Below are 14219 nucleotides of genomic sequence, written 5' to 3'. Positions count from 1 at the left end.
ACTGGGGCAAATTTCAGCGAAGGTTTTTGGCGCATCAAGAGATGTCAGCGTGGTCCGATGCTACGGCGCTGCGGGCGTTGCCTGCCCTGCTGGACGACGACGCGCTCGCGGCCTTCAGGTCTGCACGGAAGTCGGACCGCTCCACGCTAAAGGATGCGCTGGGTTTGTTGGCCAGGGTCTACGGACCTCCCTCGGCGTGCCGCCATCATTTCTACGCAAGACGGAAAGCGGCCACGGAGACCGCGCTGGCCTATCGCACGGCGTTGCTGGCTCTTGCTGATGCTGCGTTCCCTCGGATGGACGAGGAGGGCCAAGACGCGATGGTTTTGGAGCAGCTGCTCAAGTTGGCGCAGGACCTGGGGGTCCCTATCAACACAGCTGACGACATTGATATTTCTTCTTTGAGAGTCGCCACGAGTATTCAAGCGTACGAGGCCCTACAACGGAAGCAAGGCGTTGGTTGCAACGCTGCTGTCGTCGCAGCCCCGGGGTTGGTGGTCGCCGAACCCCAAGTCGTCAGCCCACGAGAGGAGGCGTTCGCCACGGGACGACCAGGGGACTGGAGGCCGGGGGCCCGGTCGCCTCTGCGATCGGGCCGAAAGTCGGAGCAACCAAGATCTACTCCGACCCTCGTCACGTGCTATAACTGCGGCCTCCGGGGCCACGTGGCGTCCGGGTGCCGCGCTCCGCGGCAGCGCGCCATGGGAGCTCGGCTGGACGACGACCGAGAGCCCAAGTCATCTCTACAATCCCCGGCAAGTCGCGGCACCTCACACGCTCGGCCTGTTTATTCGGCACACATGGGACGCCGCGTTGCGGCGGAGGAGGGCCGGTTAAGGTTCGGGGATTCGGTTCGGCGAGGGGGGTTCGGCCGGGACCAGGGAGACATCGAATGGGCGGAATTGGGGCATAGAATTGTGGCTGCTTCGGCGGGTTCGTCCGTTGTTACGGGATCTATTGATGGGGTCGAGATTAAGGTGTTAGTGGACACGGGGGCATCGGCAACTATTATATCGGACCTCATTTATGATATTCTCCCAGTCCAATGTCGTCCGCTGCTTCCAGTGGATGTGCCATTTTACGCCGCTAATGGGGGATCGTTGGGCATTATCGGTCAGGTTAGGGCGTCCATTTGCATTGGAGATATCAAATTATCGGGACCCGTTTTCGTTTCGTCTTCTTTGGCAGTTCCGTGTCTTTTGGGCACTGACTTTTTGGCTAAAATGCCCATTAAAATTCTTATCGATCAACGATGCATTGAACTGCCATCGGGTCGCCGGATTTCATTTTTGACGGGCCCTACTGACATTCGGACGGCGTGCGCTACGATACAAGCGGTGGCGACGCAGACAGTGCAAGTGCCCCCGGGTTCACAGATGTTGATTCCCCTCCGGTTGCGAAAACCATGGGTGAGGGAGGCTTCGGGACAGAGTATGCTTTTGGGTCCTTCTAACAAGGCTGTCGGGGGTCTTGATTTATCGGTGGCTCACACTTTGGTGCGGGCTGACAGGGATCCGTTTGTGATGGTTTTGAACGCGGGGTCGCGACCAGCTGTCATCCCGCAGGGCACCGTGCTGGCTCACGCGGCGCAGGTTCCTGGGGATGATGGGTTGGTTGCGCAGGTGGGCTCGAGCCCCGCGCGGAACGTTGAGCCAAGGGAAGACCTTGAGTGGGTCCATTCGTTATGTGCCGCCTCGGACGATTTGTCGGCGGCGCAGTTGGGTGCGCTGCGCGAGTTGCTCATAGAATTCTCTGATGTGTTCAGTAAACATGAGTATGACATTGGGTGCACAGATTTGTTGCACCACCACATTGAAACGGGCGATGCGGCGCCGGTCAAGCTAAATCCCTTCCGACTGAGTCCCGTGGAGAAGGAACATGTTCAGTCGGCTGTTAACGAAATGCTAGAAGCCGATATTATTTCGCCCTCCTCTAGCCCGTGGGGAGCGCCTATTGTGCTGGTTAAGAAGCAGGACGGGTCCCTGCGATTCTGCGTTGATTTCCGTCGCCTGAATAAGATCTCTGTGGCTGACGCGTATCCGCTCCCCAGGATGGATGAGTCCCTCGATGCATTGTCTGGTGCGCGATATTTTTCGACTCTTGATTTGTTATCGGGGTTTTGGCAGTTGCCGCTCGACGAAGAGTCGAAACCTAAGACAGCATTTCGGACTCCAGGGGGGCTGTTCCAGTTTAACCGGTTACCCAGGGGACTTCACTCCTCTCCAGCGACGTTTCAGCGACTTATGGAGTTGGTTTTGTCGGGCTTGCAGTGGGATACATGCTTGATTTATATGGACGATGTCATTGTTTTCAGTAAAACGTTTGAAGAACACCTCCAGCGATTGAGAGGGGTGTTCTTGCGAATGCGATCGGCTAAGCTGAAATTTAAACCGGCCAAATGTCACCTCCTTCGGAAGTCGGTTAGATACTTGGGTCACATTGTCGATTCTTCGGGGATCTCCACCGATCCCGCGAAGACGGATTGTGTCGGTTCGTGGCCGACACCTACGTCCGTTTCCGACGTGCGTAGTTTCATCGGGTTTGCTTCTTATTATCGGCGGTTCGTTGAGCACTTCGCCACTATTGCAAAACCCTTGCACGCTCTAACGGCGAAGGGAGTGAAGTTCAAATGGGGACCGGAGGAGGAGGCCGCGTTTCGCTCCCTCCGGGACGCCTTGGTGGGTGCCCCACCCTTGTGTTATCCCGATTTTGCCAGTCCCTTTTTGCTGGACACGGATGCTAGCAACACGGGCATTGGGGGGGTGCTATCCCAAGTCGTTGGGGGTGTCGAAAGAGTTGTCGCCTACGGTAGTAGGGTGTTGTCTCCGGCGGAGCAGCGCTACTGTGTCACCCGTCGCGAGCTGCTTGCCATTGTTTTTTTTGTGCAGCAGTTTAGGCCATATCTGTATGGTCGTCACTTTACAGTCCGAACGGACCACGCGGCGCTACAGTATTCATTGAGGGTCGCCCAGCCCTCGGGCCAGTTGTCGCGTTGGTTGGAAGTCCTCCAGGACTATCAGTTTACGACTACGTACCGTAAGGGGTTGCGACACACGAATGCCGATTGCTTGTCGCGGTTGTTGCCTTGTGATGAATGCGCGTGTTTGTCGGGATCGGCGCGCTGTAAACCGACGCTTGCGGGGGAGATGGGGGCACTGGCTGCGACAGCGGGCGCACCGAGTGGGGATGATTCCGCTGCCTCTCAGGGTCGGGACTCGCTGCTCTCGCTGTCGCTCAGCGAATGGGGCCACCTCCAGAGGGCGGACAGCTCGCTGCTTGCATTGCGCCGCAAGGTTGGGGGTCCCGAGGGGGACCAGGAGCGTACCGGCTCCTATGTACTTGAGCGGGGCGTGTTATTGAAATGGGACAGTTTGTCCCGGCGGAACGCACTCGTGGTGCCTTCCGCTGTGAGGGTGAGGGTTGTCTTGGCGGCACACGAACGCCTCTTGCACTTGGGAGTTAACAAGACGCTTGCCCTGCTTCAGCGTGACTATTACTGGCCGGGAATGGGAAGTGATGTGGTGCATATTCTGAAGGGGTGCGTTGAGTGCGCCAGGCGTAAACCACCGGCCGTGGCAGCTAATCCACCGCTGCAATCTATTCAGGTCTCGCGTACCAACGAGCTCGTTGCACTCGATATTTTGGGGCCCTTCCCAGTCACGCCGAGAGGGAATAAATATTTGTTAGTGGGGGTCGAATACTTTACCCGATGGCCTATGGCGTGGCCTCTCGCTAACCAGTCGGCAGCGGCTGTGACGGATGCCTTCGTCCAGGGCTATGTCCTGGACAAGGGGGCTCCCGAACGCCTGCTGACCGACCAAGGTAAAAATTTTTCGAGTAAATTGTTGCAAGAGGTGTGCGATCTGTTGGGTACCAAGAAGGTGCGTACCTCCCCGTACCACCCGCAGACTGACGGGATGGTGGAGAGACTCCACAAAACCTGGACTTCCATGCTGTGCCAGCAGGTGTGCGAGGCACATGTAGATTGGGACCTGCAGGTCCCGGGAGTCCTTGCCGCGTATAGAATGGCCCCCCATGCAGCTACGGGGTTTTCCCCATTCTATTTGATGTACGGTCGGGAAGCTGACCCGCCAATAGAAACGCAACTTGGCCTGTCCGCTCCACGAACTAATTCTAATTTGGCAGAACATATTAAGTTTAATATTCATAAGCTGACAGAGGCGAGGGAGGCCGCACGGCTTAATTCGCGGGCTCGCCAAATTGCTAATGAACGGTTGCGGGCACGGAAGGTGTCCATGCACGAATGGAAACCAGGTGACAGGGCCTGGCTGCATTGCCCTCAGGCACCCTTGGCTACGTCGCCTAAATTGTTGAGACCGTGGAGGGGACCCGTGGAGGTCGTGCGCGTTGCACGGCCCCAGTGCGTTCAGATAAAGTGGGGAAAGCGCCGGTGGTACGTTCACCCCTCCCGACTGAAACCGTTCTCGCCTCCATATGGCCTCCCCTTGTGTCGTGATGGCCGGGCGTGTGACGTGACCGGCGACCCAAAGGGGGAAATGTCTCTGCCTGATCCACACGTATTGTCGCCTGATCTGCTCCCAGGTGTCTCGGAACTGACAGCTGCCGATCACCGGCGGCCGGATCTCCGCGGCGGGGCCGGCCCTTTCAGGCCCGTTCCGCGCCGTCTGGAGCGGCCGGAACCGCCGGACGGTCGTCAGTGTCCCGCCCCATACGATGGACCAGCCAGACGGACTCGCGCCAGGTCGTGCTATTTTGCATGACCTGCCTCGTGAGGAGTCGGGGCAGTTGGAGCGCCTCGTCACTGCGTGTAGTCGCAGGGACGTGGGGCGCGTTCGTTTCGAATTTGCTCGTATCGTGTTATTGTTGACTTTTCGCGTTCATTGTCAATCTGTACATAGTTATTCTTGTTGTTGTTGTTGTTGTGTTATGTTACGGGGCACACTCGGGGGGTTATGGGGTTTTTTTTGTTGGTTGTCGTTTTATCGTCGTGGTTGGTTGTTGTTAGCAGCCGGGCCGGCTGCGAGCTATGTGGGAGGGGGTGATGTAGTGGTGATACGCGCTGGATGTATATGTCGTGTGCCAGCGCGTATGTACGGGTGTGTGTGTGGTGACGCGCGCTGACGGGGAGGAGCAGGCGTCAGTGCGCGGGTGGGGGTAGTGCTGCTGATTGGCTGTGTGCCGGTGACGCGCCCAGAGGGAGTGATCGGGTAGCAGCGCGGTGTGATTAGTCGGAGAGTGGAAACACGCGCTGAGCGGAACCGGATCGTGGGGATAGCGCGTGGGGATTGGGTAACGGAGGAGCGGTGCCGACGTTGAGGTCCGCATCCGCTCCGTCTCCCGGGAAGAAGGGGTATATAAGGTGATGCACAGAGGAGCAAGGGGCAGAAGTGGAACCATCTAAGAATGAAGACGAAGGTGTAGAGATAGAGCCCGGAGAGGAGAGAAATGGAGAGTAGAAGAGAGTAAGGTATAGTGTGTAGCCAGCGAGATAGAAAGGTCTACACGAGCTGAGTAATGTATAGTGTGTAGCCAGCGAGATAGAAAGGTCTACACGAGCTGAGTAATGTATAGTGTGTAGCCAGCGAGATAGAAAGGTCTACACGAGCTGAGTAATGTATAGTGTGTAGCCAGCGAGATAGAACGGTCTGCACGAGCCGAGTATGCATATGGTGTAGCCAGCGAGAGAGAACGGTCTGCACGAGCCGAGTATGCATACGGTGTAGCCAGCGAGAGAGAACGGTCTGCACGAGCCGAGTATGCATACGGTGTAGCCAGCGAGAGAGAACGGTCTGCACGAGCCGAGTATGCATACGGTGTAGCCAGCGAGAGAGAGGCAAAGTCTACACGAGGCGAGAGAGGAGAGTGTAGCAGAGGCGCAGAGTCTACACGAGGCGAGAGAGGAGTGTAGCCGAGGCGCGGAGGCTACACGAGGCACAGAGAGCCGGCAGCACAGAATCCTGAGTCAAGAGAAGTGCGGTGTGAAGAAGAGAGGCCACGCGTTGTATTGTTACAAGTCAAGATTTAATAAAAGAAGTGTGTTCCCGTCAAGGAGTTTCCTGCCGTCATTTTCCAATACTTCACATGTATCCACACCACTCCCACGTTCTCTCCACACCCACAGAAATCACGCAGCGTCGGTATTCTATGCTAGATTTTATTCCCGGCGCGACTGCAAGAAAACTCTACGTGACCCAGAGCCAGAATCACCCAGCGAGCAGCATCCTAACTGGCTGTTCTCAACCCTTCCCACCTATCTCGAATTAAGCCCTCTGGGAGCACTCACACTATCCCTCACCCCTCTCACGTATTCACGGCTGTGCTGGGAGTCGGAGAAACGAGGGTGCAGGAGGTCCCTGCCTGTGTTGTGTCCCAGCTGCTCGAGTGGCTAGAAGGCTGGTTGCGTGGCTCGATGACTTGAGAAGTACTCCCCCGGGTTGTCCTCTTCCCCCCTTTTATGCCTCCCCACATCAAAGAGGTTTTTGGCTAAGCCGGGCGGCCCTCTCGGCCAATCCTGATGCTTCCCTGCGTTCTCCATCATCCAGTGTACCTTCAGCCCACTCGCTGCCCCGCTCCCACTATCTGGCTCAGCTCCCCCACGGTGCGCTATTCCATTGTCTATACGCTTGCCCTACTCGCGCCGCCCCTACTCGCGCCGCCCCCCCCCCCCCCCCCTGCTGGGTGTGCTCTCACCGCGGTTGCTCAGTGGGCTCGCCGTGGCTATACAATTTTAAGTTAGTCCACGGTGCCGCAGTGCAATTCGACCTGGGGGGAATCTGCCAATTCCCTGGCCCCGGGAAACCGTGGAGCACCCCTACGAGGAGGGCTCTCAGGTGAAAACCCAGAGGCCAGGTGACCCCCCCACGAGGTCCTACGTGGTGCAGGTGTGTGTTCAGCGGGGTGCGTGCATTCGTGTGGGGAGGATTGCGAGTGGGTGGCAGCGCTGGCAGAGTGGCTCTGTGGCTGTGGCATCCAAGCTTGAAGTTATTGCTTTTGTTTCAAAATCTTCCATGTGTAATAAACCCGCTCTGGACGATATTGTGTCTTGTTGTCTTTTGTTTATTCGTTCTAACTTACCCTCACACGCCGGGTTCCTTTTTCCTGTTCCTTAAGTTTGGCATCGCTCCCCTCCTCGCTCCCTCACGCCACTGGCTGACAGCGTGTGGGAGACAGCCTCCGGCCTGCCATGTGGCCACTGGCGTGCCAGAGGCACAGACGTGGTCTCTCTCTTCAGCCCCTCTCCACTCTGCCACGCGCTGTCTCTCTCCACCCCTTATATCCCCTGGCCCACGTGATACCCCCAGCCAATCCTCAGCCTCTCCCCTGGAACCTTCCAGATGTTGCTATGCAGCCACAGGGCTATGCCCCTGGCTCGCCGTCCCATTGGCTGCGGGCTGAGGCCGGCAGAGGATTCGGGGTAGGCGGCCATCGCGAGTGCCAACAGCGCACCGCGATACGCCAGAGGCGTTTCTTCGGGGCCCCGACGCCGCTGCATACATTTTCTGTGAGCGGCCGATGGTGGTTCATAAACCTCCACCATCTCAGCGGGATGGAGTGGAACACCGCCAATGACACGTCGTCCAGCAGCGTGGGCAAAGCGTCCATCGCCTCGGCCTCCGTCCACTGCACCGATCGAAAAGTGGACTCAAACCGCCAAGTAAAGGCGCTCCAGTCACCCCCGGCAACAAATTCCCTAATGTTGGGGAGGCGATGGCTGTGGCCACCATCGTCGTCTCTGGGCGTGCTCTCTCCCGCCACCTGCGCAGCATGCGGCGCCATTAAAATGGCGGCCGCAGGCGGCGCGGCTGCGACCGCCCCCAAGATGGCGGCCTCACTCTACGCGGCGGGCGCAATGGTAGCCGTCTCCTTCTAGGCCGCCCGAGGGGGGCCCTGGTCGTCCGCACTCGGCACCACATCCCGAGGCTGGCCGGGGCAGCAGACGATGCAACCAAAGTGATGAGGCTCAGCAGCACAGTGCGGAGAGATTCAATCTGCTACGCCACCCGCCTCCAACCCTCATCTGCAGCCGGAGTCGCATCCGCGCCGGCCTCTCTGCGCAGCGCGGTGCCCGACGCAGCAGCGGTCGCCGCCAGCGGGGCCGTTGCCCCCTGATGCAGCAAGCTCTGGTCGAGGGAGTCATCGTCGTCGTCCGATGGCGGATTCGGTGGGTTCTTCTTTTTGAGGTGCCTGGACATCGTTGTTCCTGGCCCAAGTGGTCTCAAAGGTCACTTCTGACTCCAATCTAATAAACCCGCTCCGGACGATATTGCGTCTTGTTGTCTTTTCTTTATTCGTTCTCTGGTTACATGGCTCCCTCACACGCCGGGTCCCTTTTTCCCGTTCTTTGAGCGTGGCGTCGCTCCCCTCCTCGCTCCCTCACGCCGCTGGCTGACAGCATGTGGGAGACAGCCTCCGGCCTGCCACGTGGCTGCTGGCGTGCCGGAGGCACATACGTGGTCTCTCTCTTCAGCCCCTCTCTACTCTGCCACGCGCTGTCTCTCTTCACCCCTTATATCCCCTAGCGCACGTGATACCCCCAGCCAATCCTGAGCCTCTCCCCTGGAACCTTCCAGATGTTGCTATGCAGCCACAGGGCTATTCCCCTGGCTCGCCATCCCATTGGCTGCGAGCTGAGGTTGGCAGAGCCTATCAGTTACCCCCTGGGTGTATCCTCATATTACACATGTGTAGGGGTGTTACGGGAGGAAAACGTACAGTTACACAGGGGTGTCCACAATCACGTCCGCAACGGTTACCACCCTGGGGGGCTGTGGGGGGATGCTCTGATCCCACACAGCCCCGCCCCTCGGTGGCAAGTTGGTATAAAAGGCGGAGAGCCAGAGACCTCGAGGCAGACGTTGGGAACGGGTCAAGATGAAGAACCAGTGAAGATCGAAGGCCAGCTAGCTAGTCCCTGGAACTCCTCTGGTCGCTGTTCTTCTAAGGGCCAGCCATAGCAAGCCAGTGGTGCGACTCCAGAGCCACGAAGGTCGACGTCCTTCTAAGGGCCGACTTCGTGTGGCTGGTAGTCGGGATCTGTGCCTCGCCAGGGCCAGATCAGGCAGTTTCCTTGAGAGGACGGGTGTGAGAATAAGTGGGAGCTAGCCTGGGATTACTTACCCTTAATAAACGGGTGAAGAGGCCGCTACCTCTTCAGTTATACGCTGTACCTACGTTAGTGTTGATAAACAGGTGTTGCCTCAAGCTCGACCATAGGGTGGTTGCTGCTTTGGCTGGTTCATCTGTTGTTACGGGATCCATTGATGGGGTCGAGGTACGCGTACTGGTTGACACGGGGGCATCAGCAACAATCGTCTCTGACCTTATTTATAACATTCTGCCGTCCAATGTCGCCCATTGCTACCGGTTGATGTCCCATGCTACGTGGCGAAAGGGGGATCGTTAGGCATTATTGGTCAAATCCGGGCTAAAATTTGCTTTGGGGACATTCAATTATCTGGTCCAATTATGGTCCCATGTTTATTGGGGCTGATCAAAATCCAGATCGACCAAGGATGCATCGAGCTTCCTTCGGGCCGACGCATGGCGTTTTTTACCGCCCCCTCCAGTTTGCGTACAGCCTGTACGGCCGTGCAGGTGGTGGTCACTCGGACGGTGTGCATACCACCTGGGTCGCAAATGTTGGTGCCTCTCTGGTTGCGGAAGTCTCTCGGCGCGGGTATGACGGATCACAGTTTTTTGTTGGGTCCATCTAACGCTGCAAACGATAGTACGAGGAGATATGGACCCCTTCAACATGGTTCTAAATGCCAGGCAACGGACGGCCGTGGTACCCCAGGGCGCCGTTTTCACCCACGTGGCGCCGGCGCCCGTGGAGGACCCGGTGGTGGGGCATGTGGGTACTGGTCCTGCTCTGAACCCGCATTCGAACCAAGATGAAGGGTGGCTCGACTCGCTTTGTTCCGAAACGGGTGATTTGACAGGGCCACAACAGGCGCACTGCGTGCCCTGTTGCTCAATTTTTCCGACGTCTTCAGCTAACATAAGTATGACATTGGTCGCACTGAATTACTGTGTCACCACATTGACACTGGTAACGCTGCCCCTATTTGGCAAAATCTGTTTCGGTCGAGTCCCGCCGAGAAGGATCATGTCAAGTTGGCCGTTAATGACATGTTAGCTGCAGATATCATCTCCCCCTCCACCAGTCCATGGGGAGCCCCCATCATGCTCGTTAAAAAGCACGATGGTTCCCTAAAATTTTGTGTAGACTTTCGCCACCGTAACAAGGTTTTTGTGGCAGACGCCTACCTACTCCCTAAAATGGATGAATCACTCGACGCTTTAGTGGGAGCGCGATATTTCTCCAAATTAGACCTACTCTCTGGGTTCTGGCAGCTCCCCCTTGATGATGATTCGAAACCCAAGACCGCTTTTCGAATGCCACAGGGCCTGTTCCCGTTTAACCAGTTACCTATGGGGCTCCACTCAGCTCCAGCAACGTTCCAGCGATTAATGGAATTGGTTTTAGCCAGCCTACAGTGGGACACCTGTCTCATTTATTTGGAAGATGTCATCGTTTTCAGCACGATATTCGAGGAACACCTCCAGCGCCTAAGGGCTGTATTCACGAAGATGAGGTCCGCTAATTTGAATCCGTGCGGTACCTGGGACACATTGTGAGCCGTTCGGCATTCCACCGAACCCGCTAAGACGAAATGCGTCAGCTCATGGCCCACACCCACTTTGGTCGGCAAAGTCCGTAGCTTCATCGGGTTCACTTCGTACTATCGCCGATTCGTCGCCAACTTTGCCTCCATTGCGAAGCTTCTTCACACGCTGACGGCAAAGGGCGTGAAATTTTGTTGGGGTGGAGAGGAAGAGGCAGCTTTTCGCTCCCTTCCCGATACCCTGGTGAACGCTCCGCCCATAAGTTACCCTGATTTCACTGCGCCTTTTCTGCTCGACAGGGACGCCAGTAACACCGCATTGGTGGAGTGCTCTCACAGGTCGTTGGGGGGGTCGAGGCGTTGTCACCTACGGTAGTAGGGTGTTGTCGCCAGCAGAACAGCGCTACTGTGTCACGCGTCGCGAGTTGCTGGCTATTGTTTTCTATATACAGCAATATCGGCCATATCTCTATGGACGGCACTTCACCGTCTGTACTGAACATGCGGCACTACAATACGCCCTTCGTGTTGACCAACCTTCAGGGCAATTGTCTCGGTGATTGGAAGTCCTCCAGGACTACAATTTCACAACAACCTACCGCAGGGGCGTCCGTCACATGAACGCGAACACTTTGTCGTGGTTAACGCCCGGCACTGAGTGTGCCTGCTTTCTTGGCTCGGGACGCTGTAAACCCCAGGGCGACGTCCCATCCACTGTTTTGGCTGCTGCTGCTGATGTACCGGTCCCTGCTATCCCTCTCTCGTCAGGGGGCACGGTTTCCTTGGTCATTCTGTGCCTTGCCGATTGGGCTCGCTCCCAAATGGAGGACGCGTCCCTAATCACCTTTCGTCATCGGGCAGACGGATCCGATAGGGGCGTTGTTGGCGTGGACTCATGGGTGATGCGGGAAGGTCTCCTCATGTACTGGGACAGTGGGTCCCTCCGCGATAGAATCGTTGTACCATCCGCTCTGCGGGGTAGGGCCGTGTTAGCCGCCCACGAGCTTCTCTTGCACCTAGGATCCCACAAAACTCTTGCCATGCTCTGGCTTGATTTCTTCTGGCCAGGCATGGCAAGAGATGTATCGGACACCCTTATGGGTTGCACTCAGTGTGCTCAGCGGAAACCGCCACCCAAGGCGTCCAATCCGCCGCTACAATCTATTCAAGTCACCCACATCAACAAACTCGTCGCGCTTGACATTTTGGGGCCGTTTCCTGTGACACCTAGAGGTAACAAGTACCTGCTGGTTGGCGTAGAGTACTTCACTCGATGGCCCATGGCCTGGCCACTGCCAACCAGTCGGCAGCAGCTGTTACTGAGGCCTTCGTCCAGGGCTATGTCCTGGACCAGGGAAATCATTTCTCGAGTTCCTTGCTGCATGGAGTGTGCGACCTCTTAGGTACTAAAAAGGTGCGTACCTCTCTGTACCACCCTCAGACAGACGGGATGGTGGAACGGCTCCACAGGACGTTCACGTCCATGTTATGCCACCAAGTGTGTGACTCGCAGGTGGATTGGGACCTCCAAATTCCCGGGGTTCTCGCCGCCTATACAATGGCTCCCCATGCAGCAACTGGGTTCTCCCCCTTCTTCCTTATGTATGAGTGGAACTTCGACCATCCCGTGGAGGCCCAGCTGCGTCTTTCCGCGCCTCGCCCAAAGGTTAAATTGGCTGACCATGGAAAATTCAACGTTCTAAAATGGCCGAGGCTCGGCAGGCGGCGGCCCAATACTTCTACTCTCATCAGAAGGCGAATGAGCATCTGCGCGCTCGCCGGACGCATGTGCATGCATGTAAGCCGGGCGACAAGGCCTGGCTGCACTGTCCACAGGTGCCATTGGCGACATCGCCTAAACTGTTGTGGCTGTGGCGAGGGCCTGTCGATATTGTGCAGGTCACCCATCCACAATGTGTCCAGATCAGGTGGGGAAGCGACTGAAATCGTTCATCGCGCCACATACACCCCCCACGTGTCATGAGGGCCGAGCATGTGATGCGTCCATCGACTCAAGGTCTGAGATTCCACTGACTGATCCTCACCTGCCACTAACTGTTCCGCTTTCAGGTGAGCCGGAATTGACGGCTCTCCACGCTGGTCCGCCATCCGATCCCGTTGGTGGGCGTGTGGCTGGACAGCCCACTTCGTGCCGACCACCGGACAACCCTGCTCTGCCCCCTACGATGGGCCGGCTACTTGTACTCGTGCTAGAATGCACCGTTTTTCATGATGAGTTCGCCTGACTCGATATGTGCTCACACATGACGCGGAAACCATTTACCCCCTCGCCGGTCCCTTTTCTCACCGCGGATGTTGTCACCGGACCAGGGGGGGGGGGGGGAGGGGAGATGATGTGCAAAATTTGTATATAGTGTGTATTTGTATAGGTGGGTTGGGTTATTTATTGGGGCGATCGGTTGTTGTTGTTGTTATGAGGCACACACGGTTCTGGTTTTTGTTTCAATCTTTATTGTTAAATATTGTTGCAGCCGAGACGGCTGCGGGCTGTACGGGGGGGGGGGGGTGATGTAGGGGTGTTATGGGAAGAAAACGGACGGTTACACAGGGGTGTCCACAATCACGTCCGCAACGGTTACCACCCTGGGGGCTGTGGGAGGATGCTGTGATCCCACACAGCCCCGCCCCTCAGTGCCAAGTTTGTATAAAAGGCGGAGAGCCAGAGAGCTCGAGGCAAACGTTGGGAACGGGTCAAGATGAAGAACCAGTGAAGATCGAAGGCCAGCTAGCTAGTCCCTGGAACTCCTCTGGTCGCTGTCCTTCTAAGGGCCGGCCAGAGCAAGCCAGTGGTGCGACTCCAGAGCCACGAAAGTCGACGTCCTTCTAAGGGCCGACTTCGTGTAGCTGGTAGTCGGGATCTGTGCCTAGCCAAGGCCAGATCAGGTAGTCTCCTTGAGAGGACGGGTGTGAGAATAAGTGGGAGCTAGCCTGGGATTTGTGGTAGCGGGTAGATTGTGATAAACTACCTCAGGGCGTGACGACCCTACCTTACGCGAGTCCCAGGCACAGCTGGACCGGCTGTCAGTACCTGGTAAGGGCCCCTCCCAGGGTTTTGCGGTTTTCTCACTGCCTTGTGAGTGTCTCGGGAGAGTCAATGGCTAAGGGAGTAAACCCCGACAGAAATCAGGAGTGGGGCCCCTCAGGCAGTTTTGTGACGCACTGCGGCACATTCCCAGCAGCCCCTGCAGCCAAACTGGTACCGAACGTCGTGCTATGCACTCCTTTGAACATTACCAGCAAGGCCGAGGGGGGGATCCTGACGCATGGGCATCCCAGGATTTCCAGAATAAACCTGCCCAGGCTTTGCGCCAACAAGAGGTGCAAAAATGGGGAGAGGACACTCCTCGGCCACCTAATCATGGATGGCAGCAGTCACGGGTTATAAGCTAATTTTAGATTGGCGTAAAAAATGGGCGCCATGGGTTGCCATTGTCGGTGGGAGGGGTCATTGCACCCCAATGGACAACTACTGCCCGCCTCAATCTGGGCAGCCCCCGGCCAATAAGGTGCTTTCCCGCCACGGCTCACCTGCTCCAATGGGTGCTCGGAGCTTATGGTTCATCATCAGACAAGTGGGCTGCAATACCT

Source organism: Lampetra planeri, chromosome 51 (genome assembly GCF_965212315.1).
Source record: "Lampetra planeri chromosome 51, kcLamPlan1.2.h2, whole genome shotgun sequence".
NCBI classification, from domain to species: domain Eukaryota; kingdom Metazoa; phylum Chordata; class Hyperoartia; order Petromyzontiformes; family Petromyzontidae; genus Lampetra; species Lampetra planeri.
This window is presented reverse-complemented; position numbering follows the sequence as displayed.